This window comes from Narcine bancroftii, chromosome 1 (assembly GCF_036971445.1).
Source record: "Narcine bancroftii isolate sNarBan1 chromosome 1, sNarBan1.hap1, whole genome shotgun sequence".
Classification (NCBI taxonomy): domain Eukaryota; kingdom Metazoa; phylum Chordata; class Chondrichthyes; order Torpediniformes; family Narcinidae; genus Narcine; species Narcine bancroftii.
In genome coordinates this window covers 292,384,505-292,401,649 of record NC_091469.1, presented here as the reverse complement: position 1 = coordinate 292,401,649, position 17,145 = coordinate 292,384,505, and the positions used below count along the sequence as shown (strand labels likewise).

At 37.2% G+C, this 17,145-nt stretch overlaps 1 long non-coding RNA gene across 3 annotated transcripts in view; it reads right to left on the bottom strand.

Annotated features, from left to right (window-relative positions):
- LOC138746369 (uncharacterized) overlaps positions 1-17,145 on the bottom strand; it is a 54,314-nt gene that overhangs the window by 11,663 nt on the left and 25,506 nt on the right. The gene's annotated exons all lie outside the window — the stretch shown is intronic.

Sequence of the window (17,145 nt, the reverse complement as noted above, 5' to 3'; positions counted from 1 at the left end):
ATTCCAAAAACATATAGGGTTAGAAGGTGAATGGGTCACACGGGGTGTATTTAGGTGGCCGTGTGGAATCGCTACATTTAATATTGATATTTATCCACCTCTAATCCGAGCTCAAGAGATAGATATATAAAAGTAGATGTGGATATTTTGGATTTATCAATTTCTATAATGCATTAGGTCCTTGAAAGACGTCATTTCATTCAACGTTGATGAGAAAACAAAATTCTTTTAAAAAATCATATTAGGTCTTGTAGTTCTCTAGTTTGGACACCAGATGTTGGTGTTGTACCCATAGCTTCATGCAGTACTCAGTAAAACCACGAAATGGCAGTACTGTACAGATCTTGCAATTTGTAGTTTCCAACAATAGATGGCAATATTGAACTCAGCCCTCGCCAACTTATCTTCCATTAACCACACATCCGCCCTGGCCCGCCTGCCCCACCAGCCTCCGCATCCAACATATTATCCGCCACCTACCACATGATTCCCACCACCAGACACATATTCCCCTCTCTGCTTTCCGCAGGGACCGCTCCCTCCGTGACTCCCTCACCCACTCTTCCCTCCCCACTAGTCGTCCCCTTGGGACCTACCCCTGTGACTGTAGGAGATGCTCCACTTGCATCCACACGTCCTCCCCCAGCACCATTTGGAGTCCTAAACAGACCTTCCAAGTGAAGCAGCATTTATTTCACTTGTGAATCTGCAGGGGTCGTCTACTGCATCAGGTGCTCCCGCTATGGTCTCCACTACTTGGAGAGACTGGATGCAGACTGGGAGATCACTCTGTTGAGCACCTCGGCTCCGTCCGCCACAATAATGGGGATCTCCCAGTGGCCACACATTTCAATTCTCCATCCCATTCCCTTTCCAACATGTCTGTCCATGCTATCTGCACTGCCAAACTGAGACCACCCACAATTGTAGGAACAACACCTCATCTTCCTCCTGGGCACCCTCTGACCAGATGCCATTAACATCGACTTCTCTGGTTTCCGTTAATCCCCCACTCCTGAGCTCTGTCTGTCTGTCTCTCTCTCCATTTTCCCTTTTCTCTGCCTCCTTTCACAGAGCCAAAATCAATTCTCACCTCTTCTCTTATACCCAGACTTCACACCCCTAACCCCACTGTGATGTTCTCCCATTTTTCAGTTCATTTTATTTGAGTGGGACTGTCCTTTCAAGGGAACAGATTTAACAAACTGCCTGCGGGATTTGAACAGACTGTGAAACTTGCAGCAAGCTTTCAACATCACATTCCTTTTACTGGATACATTTGCAGTCAACACAGAAGCCCTGTAGATGCCAGGTGCAAAGATCATGTGACCAGTTTCTTTAAAAGACTGCATCGTTTGTCCAGGAGTAATGAGCTCTTCGACCTCCTTTGAGGAATTGAAAAAATTACTTCACCTCATTGTGTGGTTATAGGCAAATTATCAGTTAGTATAGAAGGATGAGAAACCACTTCCCACAAAAAGGTTGTAAAGTTGCAGAAGAAATATTGCCCTCTACCATGACTGACCTATGAAAAGGATTCTAATTGCAAAAGAAGGCGCTCGTCTAAAAAGGACATTTCTCTGAGCCACCCCATAAGGGTTTTGCGAATAATCAACGACTGTCAGTCCCAGCCTCTTTCACCCACTTCAGAAACTGCTAACTTAATCTTAAAATTTGCATGTAGCATCAATTTCAAACCCATGTGCCATCAATGAATTTCTGTAACTGAACTTTGAGCTGCCTTCCATGAATTGAGCGTTGAGCTGTAGTGACTTGGGGTAGTCCATGTTAGCCAATATATTCGCGCATATTAGGTTAGATCATCGTATATATATCTTGTTTAGTTTAGGTAAGCTAGTTAAATTAGAGTAGGTGTTATAAGATTGTTGATTAATAATTTAAAATATTATTTTAAATATAACACCATCTGGGCTCATTTTTATCGCTGCTGTTGTGTACGTAAAAAAAATTGGGGGCTCTTCCAGGATCACACCAAATTGGGATCCAAGTGATCAGTAAATTGTCGATTTAATTGATTACAATTTATTTTTAATCAAAATTAAAGGATTGTGTGCAAGACAATAGCAGCGATAGACATTGAAAATTTCTTGGAATCGCCCACCCTTGCAGATTTACAGGGGGCAAGACAGAATCAGTTGTTGACTATCAGACAAATGTTGAAATTTGCAGTGGTAAAACCAGAAATGAAGAAGGCAGAGACTCAGGTGACTATGTAGATTAAGGGAAGTTTCGAGAGAAAGAACAATTGTACTTTGAAGTGGAAAAACTTAGATTGGAGGTTGTGTGACAGAGTATATAGATATGTTTTGGGGAGATAAATTGGGAAAGGTTTGTTAGAGTAGGTTACATACAAACATTTTCAAACAGATCTTATTTGAAGTACTGGAGCTCTGCTAATACTAGATATATCGGCTCCACAGCTTTTGCAGGAGCTTTGGAGAGTGCCAAAGAAACTTCACTAATGGATTGTTGTTTATAAAAAGGCAACAGATGAAAGAGCTCGTGGGAGTGTAATGGAGGATTTAGACCATCTTATGCAAGAAGGGATGCAGTTGCATCAGAAGACATAATCTAAATTCCACTATGGGGCCCAGGGATGCATATGAATCAGTAGACATTATCCAACTTCCACCATGAGGTCAAGAGATGCAGTTATCTTTTGTTGGTCGCAGACTGTCAGGAGACCTTGAAGATAATTAAATTATTTGTTCAAAGAGATAAGATCTGAAGTAAACAACTTTTGGATAATATAAGCCATGGTCCCACTGCTGAAGTTTGAGACTCTCCAAGAGGTGGCAACATCTCTCAGCAAGAAGAAGAACTTCAAGATTCCAAACCGATGTCCTTCAACCTCCAGGGAGGTGGAGAAGCTGCTACCAGCGCCCAGACAACCTACTACAAGTGTGCAGTCATCGCTTTGCTTTGGCAGTTGGGACCAGTCCAGGCATTGATAAGTATAATTGGGAAGGGCTTGCATATTGTAGTGTGAATTCAGCTTTAGATTTAGTAATAAAGACTTGTATAAACTGAACTGCTCTCGGTGTGTGTGTCTATTTTCTTTCGGTAGCTCAAACACTGTGACCAATCTAAAATGAACAAAATGAGAGGTATAAGATTACCCAAGACAGGGAGCCTCAGACAGTCTGGAGGGGGACTTGCTGTTCTAAGAGGCTCATGTGGTTTTTCAAGCAGAGAGAGTCAAACAGGCTTTTTTCTGAGTGTGTAAGAGAGAGAGACTCAGAGATCAGTTCTACAGTGTAACAGTCAGCAGAAGCAACTGGGACTGGAACAGGACAAGCTGGCAAGCTTGTGAAAAGCTCCATTTGGTCAAGCCCTTGAGAATCATGCAAAAGGAGAGGACTGGCTGTCTAACATTTCACTTGGAATAAGAGAAACAAAAAGGAACTCTGTGGTGACCTGAAGTAAAGAGGTTATCATCTGGAGAACCCTGAAGGGGCAGGTTTTGTCAGCAAGACACTGAAGTGGTTGATAGAAGTACATCAGTTGTGGATGTCCTGGAACAACAAATCTCTCTGAAAACTGACAAGAACCTTCCTAAGTGGTGAACATTTACCTTTCAAACACCAAAGGTGAACTTTATAAATGTTAAATTCTATGCGCAGCATAAAAAATTGCTTGCAACCAGTGAGCATGAGGAAGGACTGGAATGAGGATGTCCATTGGCTTTTATTTGCAGCACGAGAGTCTGTACAAGAGTCTTTGGGCTTTAGCATTTCTGAGTTTGGGCTTGGACAGCAAGTTAGGGGAACTTTAGGGTGGTTGAAGGAACAATGGGTTAATGAGGATGTCCAGTTGAAATTGCAAGATTATGTCTCAAAGTTTGAAGATCATTTGCAGAAAGTCTGTGAATTGGCCCAAGAGAAACTATTTGACAAACTTCCAAAAGGCCGACTTTACTGTTAATTTGGTAAAGATTGAACTTGGCTATGCTACTGTGACCTACGTAGGTTATGAAGTTGATCAAGTCAAGTTGGCCCCTGTCCAGTTCAGACAATTTCTGAGTTCTCCTTTCCCAAGGGTAAGAAAACCATTGGAAGATTTTTTGGGAATGGTTGGGTGGTACAGAGAGTTCTGTAAAAAATTTTGTTGATTACCTTTCAAGAGGATAAGTTTGCAGTGATACTGGAAGAAGGCACTCGTCTAAAAAGGACATTTCTCTGAAGCACCTCAACAAGAGTTTTGCGAGTAATCAACGCCTGTCACCACCACCCCCCCCCCCCACCCTGGTCTCTTTCACCCACTTCAGGAACTGCTAACTTCATCTTAAAGCCTGTGTGTCTCACCCATCTTAAAGCCTGCATCACTGACCCATCCAAAGCCTGTGTGTCAAATCCACTTAAGGCCTGTGTGTTGCATCACTTTCAAACCCACATGTCATCACTGAGTTTCTGAAACTGAACTTGAAACTGCCTTTGAGCACTGAGCCTTGAGCTGTAGTGGCTTAGGGGTGTTGTATACACGCTAATATATTTGCGCATAGTTGAGGACTAAGTTAGATAATTGTATATAAATGTAGTTAAGTTTAGATAAGTTAGTTAAATTAGAGTAGGTGCTATATAATAATTAAAATATATTATTTTAAATACAACATGTCTGGGCTAATTTTTATTGCTGCTATCATGTACATAACCCCACCTACACATGGTCAGCATATTCTTCACACCCCTAACCCCACCTACACATGGCCAGTTGGAAACATCTTCATTGCATGATTTAATAATTCTGAACTCTCAATGACGTGGTGTTTCAACGGCTCTCTCCCCACTATTTCAGAATTTAGAAATAAGCGGATTAAAGAAAATAGAAGGAGATCATGCACTATTTTCTAAAGTAGAAATCCTGTTTGGTCGCAGCACATGGCTAAGCCGCAGTCTCTGGTCCCTTAGGTGTAGCAAGGGTGGACTCTGGGGTACTGGGAGCTGCTGGTAGAGCCTCTGTGGGGCTTGTGACTTCTGGAGGAGTAACCTGGGTGCTTGGGGCTTTTGGCTGAGTCTCTGACTTTGGGATGTTTGCAGTGGGCTTAGAGGGGATCCCAGCGATAGTGTCAGGTCTCCGTGGTACTGGGGAAACTGCTGCTGGGGGAGTCACAGTAGCGGTGTCTGCTTTCCCTGTTTCTGTCTGAAAATGTTAAGTTTGTGGATAGTCATTTTGTAATATGGGATGCTTTAAAGGCTTATTTGAGAGGGCAGATCATTAGTTATTCTACAAAAGTTAAGAAACAATATATGGCAGCAAGTTTAGAGTTAGAAAATAAGATTGCTGAGTTAGAGAATGATTTTCAAAAGGAGGTAACAGAAGATTAAAAAATTACATTGGAACGGTGGAAGTTGTGTTATAATACTTTACAAACTTATCAGTTTGAGCGCTTAATTAATCGATATAAAGAACGTTATTATGAGTTGGGGGAAAGGGCTCATAAAGTACTTGCCTGGCAATTGAAAGCTGAACAGACGTCTTGGATTATTAATGCCATTAAAAATAATTCAATAATTAAATAAGCCTCAGGAAATTAATGACCAATTTTACTCATTTTATCAAAAGTTATATACTTCTGAGGGGAAACAGGATAAGGGGTTTATTGATTCATACTTATCTAAATTACAGTTGTTGGTATTATTCAGAATTGATTTTCAAGAATTGGAATCTCCTTTTACGGATTTTGAAATTAAGGAAACTATTCTGGAAATGCCAAATGGAAAATCCCCAGGGGACAATGGATTTCCTGTGGAATTTTATAAATTTTTAATGATAATTTACCTAATGAATTTGGAGAGGTATTGAATAAAGTTACTGAAGATCAGAAGCTACCGGAATCATGTTCGAGTGCTTTAATAACTGTTATTCTGAAAAAAGATAGAGGTCCATTGAAAGTGTCTTTGTATAGACCTATTTCTTTATTAAATGTGGATTATAAAATTATAGTGAACGTACTAGCTAATAGACTCGCTAAATATTTGCCTAAATTGGTACATATTGATCAAACAGGTTTCATTAAAAATAGAAATGCGGGGGGCGTGGCAAGATGGCGTAAGGAACAGACGTGCCTTCCAGTCCTCTTCTGACTCTTTGTTATTGTTTTGTCTATAAGTGCCCGTTAAAACTTTTTAAAAGTTTAGAAATAGTTAGAGGTGTTGAGTTAGTTTCTAATGGTACAATTGCTGAAAAGAAGTTAAAAAAAAGGCAACAGATCGTTAAGAAACTGCATTTCCCGAAGTTATTTGAGCCTACCTGTTTACAAGAAGCCAGTACTCAGCGTGGAATGGATCCAGGAAGAGAGGTACAAGATTCGGCAACGGAGCTCCGCTCTTTGTCAGCAGGGCTCTTTAAAGATGGCGCCCGGCAGCCCTTGGAACAAAGGGCTGGCCAGGCATGTGCGCGTGAATCAACGGCCGCTATGAGCGCTGTCAGTGAGTCTTTGACAGCTAGAACAGCTGGGACGCTGCCAGCTGAAGACCCGACTTTGAAAAGACGCTTACCGATTGATGTAGCGGTGGCGCTGCGAAATGCACCTCCAGTAATGAAGACTTCAACAGACATCGATGTAATGAAGGCATTTGATATAATATGGGTTAAGGATAACCCTGCCCATCAGCCTCCAGATACTGCTGAGGAGGTTGTGGCAGGGGTTTCTACATGTACTCATACTATAAGAAAAGCAGTTAAACCAAAGGAAATAGAAGACCCTTTGGCTATACAGAAACAGCAAGATCCTACTGTACCTGAATCTATTCCAGTAGATATGCTTATTAAGAATCTTGAATCTAAGTTATCCTCTACAATAAAAGAAATAGGTAAGGCTTTAGTTCAGGTTAATACAAAGCTTAATACTTTGGTGGACATTAATACTCAACAGATGGTTGATTATGGAGCTTTTAAGCTTGAAACGAGTGAAAGACTTGATGGTTGTGATCAAGGCAAAGTCGAGGTATGAGATCAAATACAAGATGTAAATAAAACAATTGAAATTTTACAAATTCAAAATAAAAATTTGGCGAAAAAGGTTGATTATTTGGAGAATCAATCTAGACGGAATAATATAAAAATTGTTGGTTTGCCAGAAGATATGGAAGGATCAGATCCAAGAAAATTTTTTACTGAATGGATTCCACAAGTGTTTGGAAACGATAAGTTTCCGGAAGGCTTAATATTGGAACGTGCTCATAGATCTTTGAGAAGAAAGCCTTTTCCAGGACAAAATCCAAGACCTGTTTTGGTTTGTTGTTTAAATTATTGTGATAGAGAGACAATTTTGCGTGTGGCTATAAGAAATGCACAACAAAGAGGATCTCCCTTGATGGTTCAGAACAATCGTGTTTTTTTAAAATCCGGATTTGAGTCAAGAAGTTATGTCTCAACGACGTGAATTTAACCCTGTGAAAGAAGTGTTGTGGAAAAAAGGATATAAAGCAATATTTAGATATCCTGAGGTATTGAAGATTTTTCAGGATGGCTATCACCAAAATGTTTTGATAATCCTAAGGATGCTATGGACTTTGCTCAATTATTGCCAATTACGCAATTTCAAGAAAGATGTAGTCCACCATGGTCTCCAAAGAGAGTGGAGACGCAAGATGGGAACCGAATTCCAAGAAGAAATGGAAGCAATGGTGGTCGGAGTGACAAAGTTGATTAAAATTTTTTTTTTTCTGAGAAGATTTCAGATAATGATGATAGTTTAATGTGAAATGGGAGTTGGGAGAGGGAGCTGGGTGGGCATCATTTTCCAGAAGTCATCAGCTACGTGTGAGTTATCTCACACCCAATATTTTGTGGGAGTTACTGCATTGAGCGGTTGAGACAGGAGGAGGTGGTTGCAACCTCCTACCTGTTCTTTTTTTTTTAATCAATTTTTGGATTAAGGAGTGAAGTTTTTTTTATTATTATCTTTAAATTTTTTTGTAGTTTTAGGAGGGGATAAGGGAAAGGGGTGTTTTTCTTTTTTTTCTCTCTCTTTTTTCTCCTCTTTTTTGTGTGTTATTATAAGCAATATCTAAACTTAAGTTTGCCTCTCTTAATGTTCAGGGTTTAAATAATCCTATTAAGCGTAAGAGAGTACTTGCTTACTTAAAAAAATTGAAAGTTGATGTGGATTTTTTGCAGGAAACTCATTTAACAGATAAGGAACATTTGAAACCTTAAACGTGAATGGGTTGGACAAGTTTTCTATTCTTTCATTTAATTCAAAGGTGAAAGGAGTGGCAATTCTGGTGCATAAGAATTTATCATTTCAGTTACAGAATGAAGAGAAAAATGGAGGAAGATTATTAAAATTGAATTGTACAATTTTTAATGAGGCTTGGACTTTGCTTGATGTTTAAGCTCCAAATGTTGAAGATACAGCTTTTATTGTAGATGTGTCTTTATTACTTGGACAAACGAATTCCAATGTGATGATTGGGGGAGATTTAAATGTGGTATTGGAGCCTTTATTGGACAAGTATCCAAGAGCAATTAAGAAATCTAAGATGGCAGTACAAGTGACTAATATGATGAAAGATTTGAATTTAGTTGATATTTGGCGAAGACTTAATCCTACAGAGAAAGATTTTTCTTTTTATTCTTCTCGTCATAATTCCTTTTCAAGAATTGATTATTTCTTAATTTCAACACATTTGCAGGATAAGGTTATATCTGTGGATTATAAGGCAAGGTTGGTTTCAGATCATTCATTATTATTATTAGAATATCAGAGTTCACAAGATGTTCAAAGAACCCCAAGATGGAGATTTAACATTATGTTATTACAAAAACCAGAATTTATTAGTTATTTAAAAAAAACAAATTGAGGATTTTATTAGTAATAATGTTAACTCTGTTTCTAGTCATTTTGTTTTATGGGATGCAATGAAAGCTTTTTTACGAGGTCAAATTATTAGCTATGCATCTAAAGTAAAGAAAGAGAGAATTAGAGAGATTGAAGATTTAGAGAAAAAGATAACTGTTAGTGAAAAAGAATTTCAAAAAAATGCTACCGAAATGCAAAAGAACCAGTTAACTGATTTAAAATTAAAGTATAATGAATTACAAACATATCGATTTGAATGTTTAATTAATTGAACTAAACATAGGTTTTATGAATGGGGTGAGAAAGCTCATAAAGTTTTATCATGGCAGTTAAAAAAAGAACAATTATCTAGGATTATACCAGCAATTAGAAAAAAATCGGGTATTACTTTTAGACAAAAAGAAATTAATGAGGAATTTTGTAATTTTTATAAAAAACTATATACATCTGAGTGTAAAGATATAAGTGAAGATGCAATAGATTCTTTTTTGAAAAATATTAATTTGCCACAGTTGAATCAAGAAGATAGACAAGAGTTGGATAAATCTTTTACAGAGAATGAAATTGAAATGGCTGTAAGAGATATGCCAAATGGAAAGGCACCTGGTGAAGATGGGTTCTCTATAGAATTTTATAAAACTTTTTATGTTGATATATCTTCTATTTATAAGAATGTAATACAGCAAATTTATAAAACTTTTCAATTACCTGAATCTTGTTCTAATGCAATAATTGCGGTTATACCAAAAAAAGATAAAGATCCTTTACAGGTTTCTTCTTATCGACCAATATCGTTGTTAAATGTAGATTATAAAATTGTGGCTAAAGTTATGGCTAATAGATTGGCTCAATATTTACCTAAAATAATGCATAAAGATCAAACAGGATTTATAAAAAACAGATATGCGTCTGATAATATTTTGCGATTAATTACTTTGGTAAATAAATTTAAATCTCAAATGAATTATCCAATAGTGGTCTCATTAGATGCAGAAAAGGCTTTTGATAGAGTGGAATGAAAGTTTTTAATTTAAAGTACTTGAGAAATTTTGTTTTGGTTCTTCGTTTATTGGATTGATAAAGGCTTTATATAATAGTCCGAAGGCTAGAGTTGCTACTAATGGACAGATTTCAGAATCTTTTGATTTAACAAGGTCTACTAAACAAGGATGTCCATTGTCACCTGCCTTATTTGCTATTGTTATTGAACCTTTGGCACAGTTAATACGTCAAAATGAAAATGTTAAGGGTATGAGAGTTTTGAATGAGGAATATAAGATTAGTTTATTTGCAGATGATGTTTTATTATATCTGGTAGACCTTGATATTTCTTTACCAGCAATTCAAGAATCTTTAGAAAATTATGGTCAATTATCTGGTTATAAGGTAAATTGGGCTAAAAGTGAAATTTTGTCAATTTGTAAAGATGATTATTCGATTTATAAAAATATTACGAAGTTGAAGTAGACAAAACAAATTAAATATTTGGGAATTAATGTCAATACAGAATATCAAGATTTATATTCAATTAATTATCTTCCTTTAATAAAAAAGATTAAACTAGAATTTATTAGGTGGAAGGACTTACCTTTAGGTTTATTGGGGAAGATTAATACTATAAAAATGAATATTTTTCCTTGGATACAATACTTATTTCAATCAATTGCTTATTTTTTTTTAAAGTTTTTTTAAGGATTTATATAAAGCAGTTAGAGAATTTTTATGGAAGGGAAAATTTCCGAGGGTAGCAATGAAAAAATTGATGTGGGACTTTCAGTTTGGAGGTTTGAGATTACCTAATTTTCAATATTATTATGAGGCAGCTCAATTTAAATTTCTTAGTGCATTAATGAATATGGAGGATCCGCCCAGTTGGGCAAAGATAGAACTGGCAGTTCTTTTAGAAAAATCTCCACATGAATTTTTGTTTCGATGGAATAAAAATTTGTTACGAACTTATGATATACCAATATTGAAACACTTGTTGAATTTATGGACGAGAAAACTTGATAAAATGGGGCTTAAAAATAAAAGGTCTGGGCGATTGCCATTATATAATAACCAACTTGTTACTTTTACGATCTCCAATATCACTTTGAAACAATGGAAAGGAAAGGAATAAAAAAACTTATCTGATTGTTTCTTTGAAGGACATTTTTGTTCTTTTGAGGAATTACAAAAGAAATTTGGTATTAGTGGAAATTCTGTATATGTGTATTATCAGTTAAGATCATTTGTAAAACAAATATGTGGTCGCCAAATCACTTTATTGCCTGAAACTAATTTTGAGAAATATGTACTTTCAATACCAGAAAAGGGGTATATATCTGATTTGTATTGTATTTTACAAGAAAATGAAAGTAAGAAAGATTGGGATAAAGATAAGCTGAAATGGGAAAAAGATTTAGGTTCTACAATAGCTGAAGAAGCTTGGATGGAAATTTGTCAAAACAGTATTCGGAAATTGATTAATGCTAGATTAGCGATGATTAATTATAATTTTATACATCAATTATATTTAACACCAGAAAAAGTAAAAAAAATTGGTCTTAGTAAGTCAGACTGTTGTTTTCGTTGTGATCAGACAGCTAGTACTTTTTTTACATACTGTTTGGTCTTGTGACCGATTGCAACAGTTTTGGAAAGATATTCAATCTATATTTAATAGATTATATAATATTTGTGTTGTTTTAGATCCTGATATATTTTTATTAGGGAATATGCAATCATTAATTGATTTAGGATTAAATGATTATCAGATTTCTTTTATCTATTTAGCTTTAGCAGTGGCCAAGAAATGTATAGCATCTACTTGGAAAGATAGAAATATAATAACTTTGGATAGGTGGTATTTAGAGATGAAGTCTTGTTTAATTATGGAAAGGATATCTTTTTCAATTCAAGATAAGATGTCTTTTTATAAGTTGAAGTGGACTCCATTTGTTAAGTATATGCAATTAAGTTTGATTTAAGTATGTTTCTAGATGTGATATTTTAGATCTGATAAGTCTTTTTATTATTATTTTTATTTGTCTTATTTTTCTTTTTTTGTGAGTGTTTTTTTTAATATATAATATTATTGATTTTACTAATTCTTCACTCTTTATTTGGGGAGGGGAAGGGTGGGTTTTTTTATATATTTTTTTAGTTCTTGTATATGTAGGGGGGTGGTTGAATTAAGTTAGGTTATTAATGTTGTATTGTAATTATATTATTTTATTTTATATCCTTTCTTTAAATGTAATTTTCTTTGTATTCCTGTGATAAAATCTTTAAATAAAGTTTAAAAAAAAATAGAAATGCATCAGACAATATACTTTGATTAATTACTTTGATCAATGCATATTGAAAGCAACCTAACCATCCTATGGTGGTTACATTAGATGCAGAAAAAGCTTTTGATAGGGTTGAGTGGAATTTTTTATTTAAGGTGTTAGAAAAATTTAAATTTGGCCCATTTTTTTATTGGTTGGGTTAAGGCTTTATATACGAACCTGATGGCTAAGGTGGTGACAAATGGACAGATTTCTTTACCATTTAAATTGACTCGATCAACTCGACAAGGCTGCCCATTGTCACCAGCCTTATTTGCATTGGTTATTGAACTGTTGGCTTAAGCTATTAGACAAAATGAGGAATTAGAGGGATGTGGGTTAAGAATGAAGAATATAAAATTAATCTATTTGCGGATGATGTGTTGGTGTATTTAATGGAACCGGAATGTTCGTTGAAACAATTGCAAGAGTGTTGTTTGAAATTATTATCAGGATATAAAGTTAATTGGGACAAAAGTGAAATTTTACCCGTTGGAGTGGGAGATTATTCTGAATTTAAACAATTACAAAATTAAGATGGACAAATAAAATTAAATATCTAGGTGTATTTGTAGATATGAATTAGCAATCATTATATCAATTAAATTATGTACCCTTATTAAGACGGATTAAAGCAGATTTAATTAAGTGGAACGATCTTCCATTAACTTTGATTGGTTGGGTTAATTGTATTAAAATGAATATTTTTCCATGAATTCAATATTTATTTCAGTCACTACCTTGTTTACTTTCTAAGAGTTTATTTCAAGATTTGAATAAAGCACTGAGAGAGTTTTTATGGAAAGGTAAAATAGCTTGAATGGTGCTGCATAGACTTACATGGTGCTGCATAGACTTACCATTAGATCCAACGATTTTCTTGTTGGAAAATTTAAATTAGTTAAGTGGACTGGGATTAGATAAAATTCAAATTGCTTTTGTACGTTTGATATTATCAGTAGCATGTAAATGTGTTGCAAGTACCTGGAAAGATGATACTGAGATTAATATAGCTTGTTGGCATAATGAATTGAAAATATGTGTGGTTATGGAAAAAAATTACCTATACTTTACATGATAATTACTCTTTTTTCTTAGTAAGTGGTCCCCGCATTTGAATTATATGCATTTAGATATACTTTGAAATGTTGTTAACATTTAAAAATCTTTTTTTTAACATATATATAAAATTCTTTTTTTTTTTGCTTCCCTCAAGAGAGTTGGCTGTAAGGGTGGGGGAATGAGTAATGGGGGAAAATTCTTTCTTTCTTTGATTTTTTATACTATATGTTATGTTTCTATTTTCTGTTAAATAAAGTTTTAAAAAAAAATAAAATAAAATAAAAATAATTCTAGCATACGGGCTCCAAATTTGTAGAATTTATAAAGAGTCTGTAAGTTCTTTTTCTTTGGCTTGGCTTCGCGGACAAAGATTTATGGAGGGGGTAAAAAGTCCACGTCAGCTGCAGGCTCGTTTGTGGCTGACAAGTCCGATGCGGGACAGGCAGACACGATTGCAGCGGTTGCAGGGGAAAATTGGTGGGTTGGGGTTGGGTGTTGGGTTTTTCCTCCTCTGCCTTTTGTCAGTGAGGTAGGCTCTGCGGTCTTCTTCAAAGGAGGTTGCTGCCCGCCAAACTGTGGGGCGCCAAGATGCACGGTTTGAGGCGATATCAGCCCACTGGCGGTGGTCAATGTGGCAGGCACCAAGAGATTTCTTTAGGCAGTCCTTGTACCTTTTCTTTGGTGCACCTCTGTCACGGTGGCCAGTGGAGAGCTCGCCATATAACACGATCTTGGGAAGGCAATGGTCCTCCATTCTGGAGACGTGACCCATCCAGCGCAGCTGGATCTTCAGCAGCGTGGACTCGATGCTGTCGACCTCTGCCATCTCGAGTACTTCGACGTTAGGGATGTAAGCGCTCCAATGGATGTTGAGGATGGAGCGGAGACAACGCTGGTGGAAGCGTTCTAGGAGCCGTAGGTGGTGCCGGTAGAGGACCCATGATTCGGAGCCGAACAGGAGTGTGGGTATGACAACGGCTCTGTATACTCTTATCTTTGTGAGGTTTTTCAGTTGGTTGTTTTTCCAGACTCTTTTGTGTAGTCTTCCAAAGGCGCTATTTGCCTTGGCGAGTCTGTTGTCTATCTCATTGTCGATCCTTGCATCTGATGAAATGGTGCAGCCGAGATAGGTAAACTGGTTGACCGTTTTGAGTTTTGTGTGCCCGATGGAGATGTGGGGGGGCTGGTAATCATGGTGGGGAGCTGGCTGATGGAGGACCTCAGTTTTCTTCATGCTGACTTCCAGGCCAAACATTTTGGCAGTTTCCGCAAAGCAGGACGTCAAGCGCTGAAGAGCTGGCTCTGAATGGGCAACTAAAGCGGCATCGTCTGCAAAGAGTAGTTCACGGACAAGTTTCTCTTGTCTCTTGGTGTGAGCTTGCAGGCGCCTCAGATTGAAGAGACTGCCATCCGTGCGGTACCGGATGTAAACAGCGTCTTCATTGTTGGGGTCTTTCATGGCTTGGTTCAGCATCATGCTGAAGAAGATTGAAAAGAGGGTTGGTGCCAGAACACAGCCTTGCTTCACGCCATTATTAATGGAGAAGGGTTCAGAGAGCTCATTGCTGTATCTGACCCGACCTTGTTGGTTTTCGTGCAGTTGGATAATCATGTTGAGGAACTTTGGGGGACCTCACCAAAGCCTTCGACACCGTGAGCAGGAAAGGGCTTTGGCAAATACTAGAGCGCATCGGATGGAGTCTGTAAGTATTTTTTTTCTAAAGGTACACAACTTTGAATCTCTATATGCCATCTATTTAATGTTAATGAAACATCAGATTTCCATGTAACAGCAATACATTTCCTTGCTAATTTAAGGCTAATTTAACAAATTTTAGTTGGGAATCTGACAAAAGTAATTTAGGAATAATACTTTCGAAATTTCCTAACAACAATAATTCAAGATTTAACGGAAAAGTCACACCAGTAAATCGTGGTAAAAACTTATTAACAGAAACCCAAAAAGATTGAACTTTCAAATAAGGTATGTAGAGTGAAAAAAGGTTCCACTTCTTTTCCACATCAAAAACATTGATCCGATAAATTTGATCTCCAGCTACTCAATTTCTGAGGTGTAATGTACAATTGATGTAAAAAATGATAATGAATTACATTAATAGTGTTAGACATAACTTCTTTGCATAGATTTTGCCAGACCTGTTGATTCCCATCTTTCTTTTGAATGAAATTATCTTGATTTCTTGACACAAATTTAGAGCCAAATCCTTTGGCTGCTCTTTTTGGAACAACAGGAAAGGATGATGCTCTTTTGACCTCAATTAAATGTCAAAATCTTTTTGGCAAGGCGAGCGATATTACTTGGATGGAAGGATGCTGCCCCTCCCACTCATGCTCAATGGCTGAGAAACAACATGTCATATTTAAACTTAGAAAGGATTCATTATTCAATTGATAAGATTTGAAATGTGTGGGGGCCATTTACGTCATTTTTATTAGTTTTTAATATAATACTTGGCCTTTATTTTTTTCCCTGTTTTCATTTTAAGTATTAAGTAGGCTTACAATGTGGATAAAGTGGGGATGGGGGTTTGAATTTCTCTTTAATCGGGATAACATTATTTAATATGTTTATGAATTGTAGGTATGTCTGATGATTTCTGTATCTTCTTTTTTAATGGTTCAATCTGTTATTCACAATTAACACTCCACAATTGCTTTTGAGTTTTTTAGCTTTAAAATCAAACAAATAATAATATTTCAAAAAGGAAAGATTCTAGGATTCCAAAGGATGAATGTGCCTAAATTCAACATGATCACTCTGTTCATTCGTGGCAGGCGGCATTTCTGAACATCCCAGCAGTTACCACTTGGGGAGGTGGGGCTGAGCTGTGTCATTGAACCACAGCTGTCTGAGCTGATGGTGCTCTGCAGTGCGGCGCCGGGAGGGGGTTTTGGAATTTAACCCAGTGATGTTGACGTTTCCTCAAAAGGATGTGGTGTGGTTAAAAGGGAACCTGTGGGCAGTAGCAGTCGCACGCAACAGCTTTCTTTACTTCCCTCCAGGTGTGGGTTGAGGGTTCTTAAACATGCATGGATGCTGGGAGGCCAGAATTTGGAGGTGGACCAGGTGGGATGGGCCAATCTGGATGACTGTTTATCCTGATTAGTGTTGGGCATTTTGAGAACTGAACTCCAGCAAGAAAACAACAATTATTTCATCACCCTCCTGCATTGTGCTCTGTATTTGATAAAAGGCTTCAGGAAATTGTTCCTTGAAGGTGGAGTCCCATGTAGTCCGCACCAATTTACGTGAAACTCCAACTCTTCTTAAGGAATTGGTGAGGCCAAGTTTGGAATATTGTGTGCAGTTCTGGGAAGTTATAGGAAGGATATAAATAAGGTAGAGAGGGTGCAGAGAAGATTTACTAAAATATTCCCTGGATTTCAGTATCTAGAATACAGAGAAAGACTGAGTAGACTGAGACTTTATTCATTGGAGCGTAGAAGGTTGAGAGGAGACTTGATAGACGTAGTTAAAATTATGAAGGGAATAGATAGAGTCGATGTGAATAGGCTCTTTCCCCTGAGGATTGGAACAAGGAGTCATAAATTAAGGGTTAGGGGGCAAAACTTTAGAAGTAACATAAGAGGAAGCTTCTTCACTCAGAGAGTGGTGGCTGAGTGGAATGACCTTCCGGGAGAGGTAGTTGCAGCAGGGTCAATTCTGTCATTTAAGAAGAGGTTGGATGAGTACATGGATGTGAGGGGGTTGGAGGGTTATGGGCGGAGAACGGGAGGGGGGAGCTAGTGGATTTGTTCAACTGAACCGGCGTGGACTCAAAGGGCAGACATGGCCTGTTTCTGCACTATAAACAGTTATATTGGTTATGGGCAAGGAGTGGGTAGGTGGAACTAGCTGGAGTTTCATGTAAATTGGCGCGGACTAGAAGGGCCGATATGGCCTGTTTCAGTACTGTAATT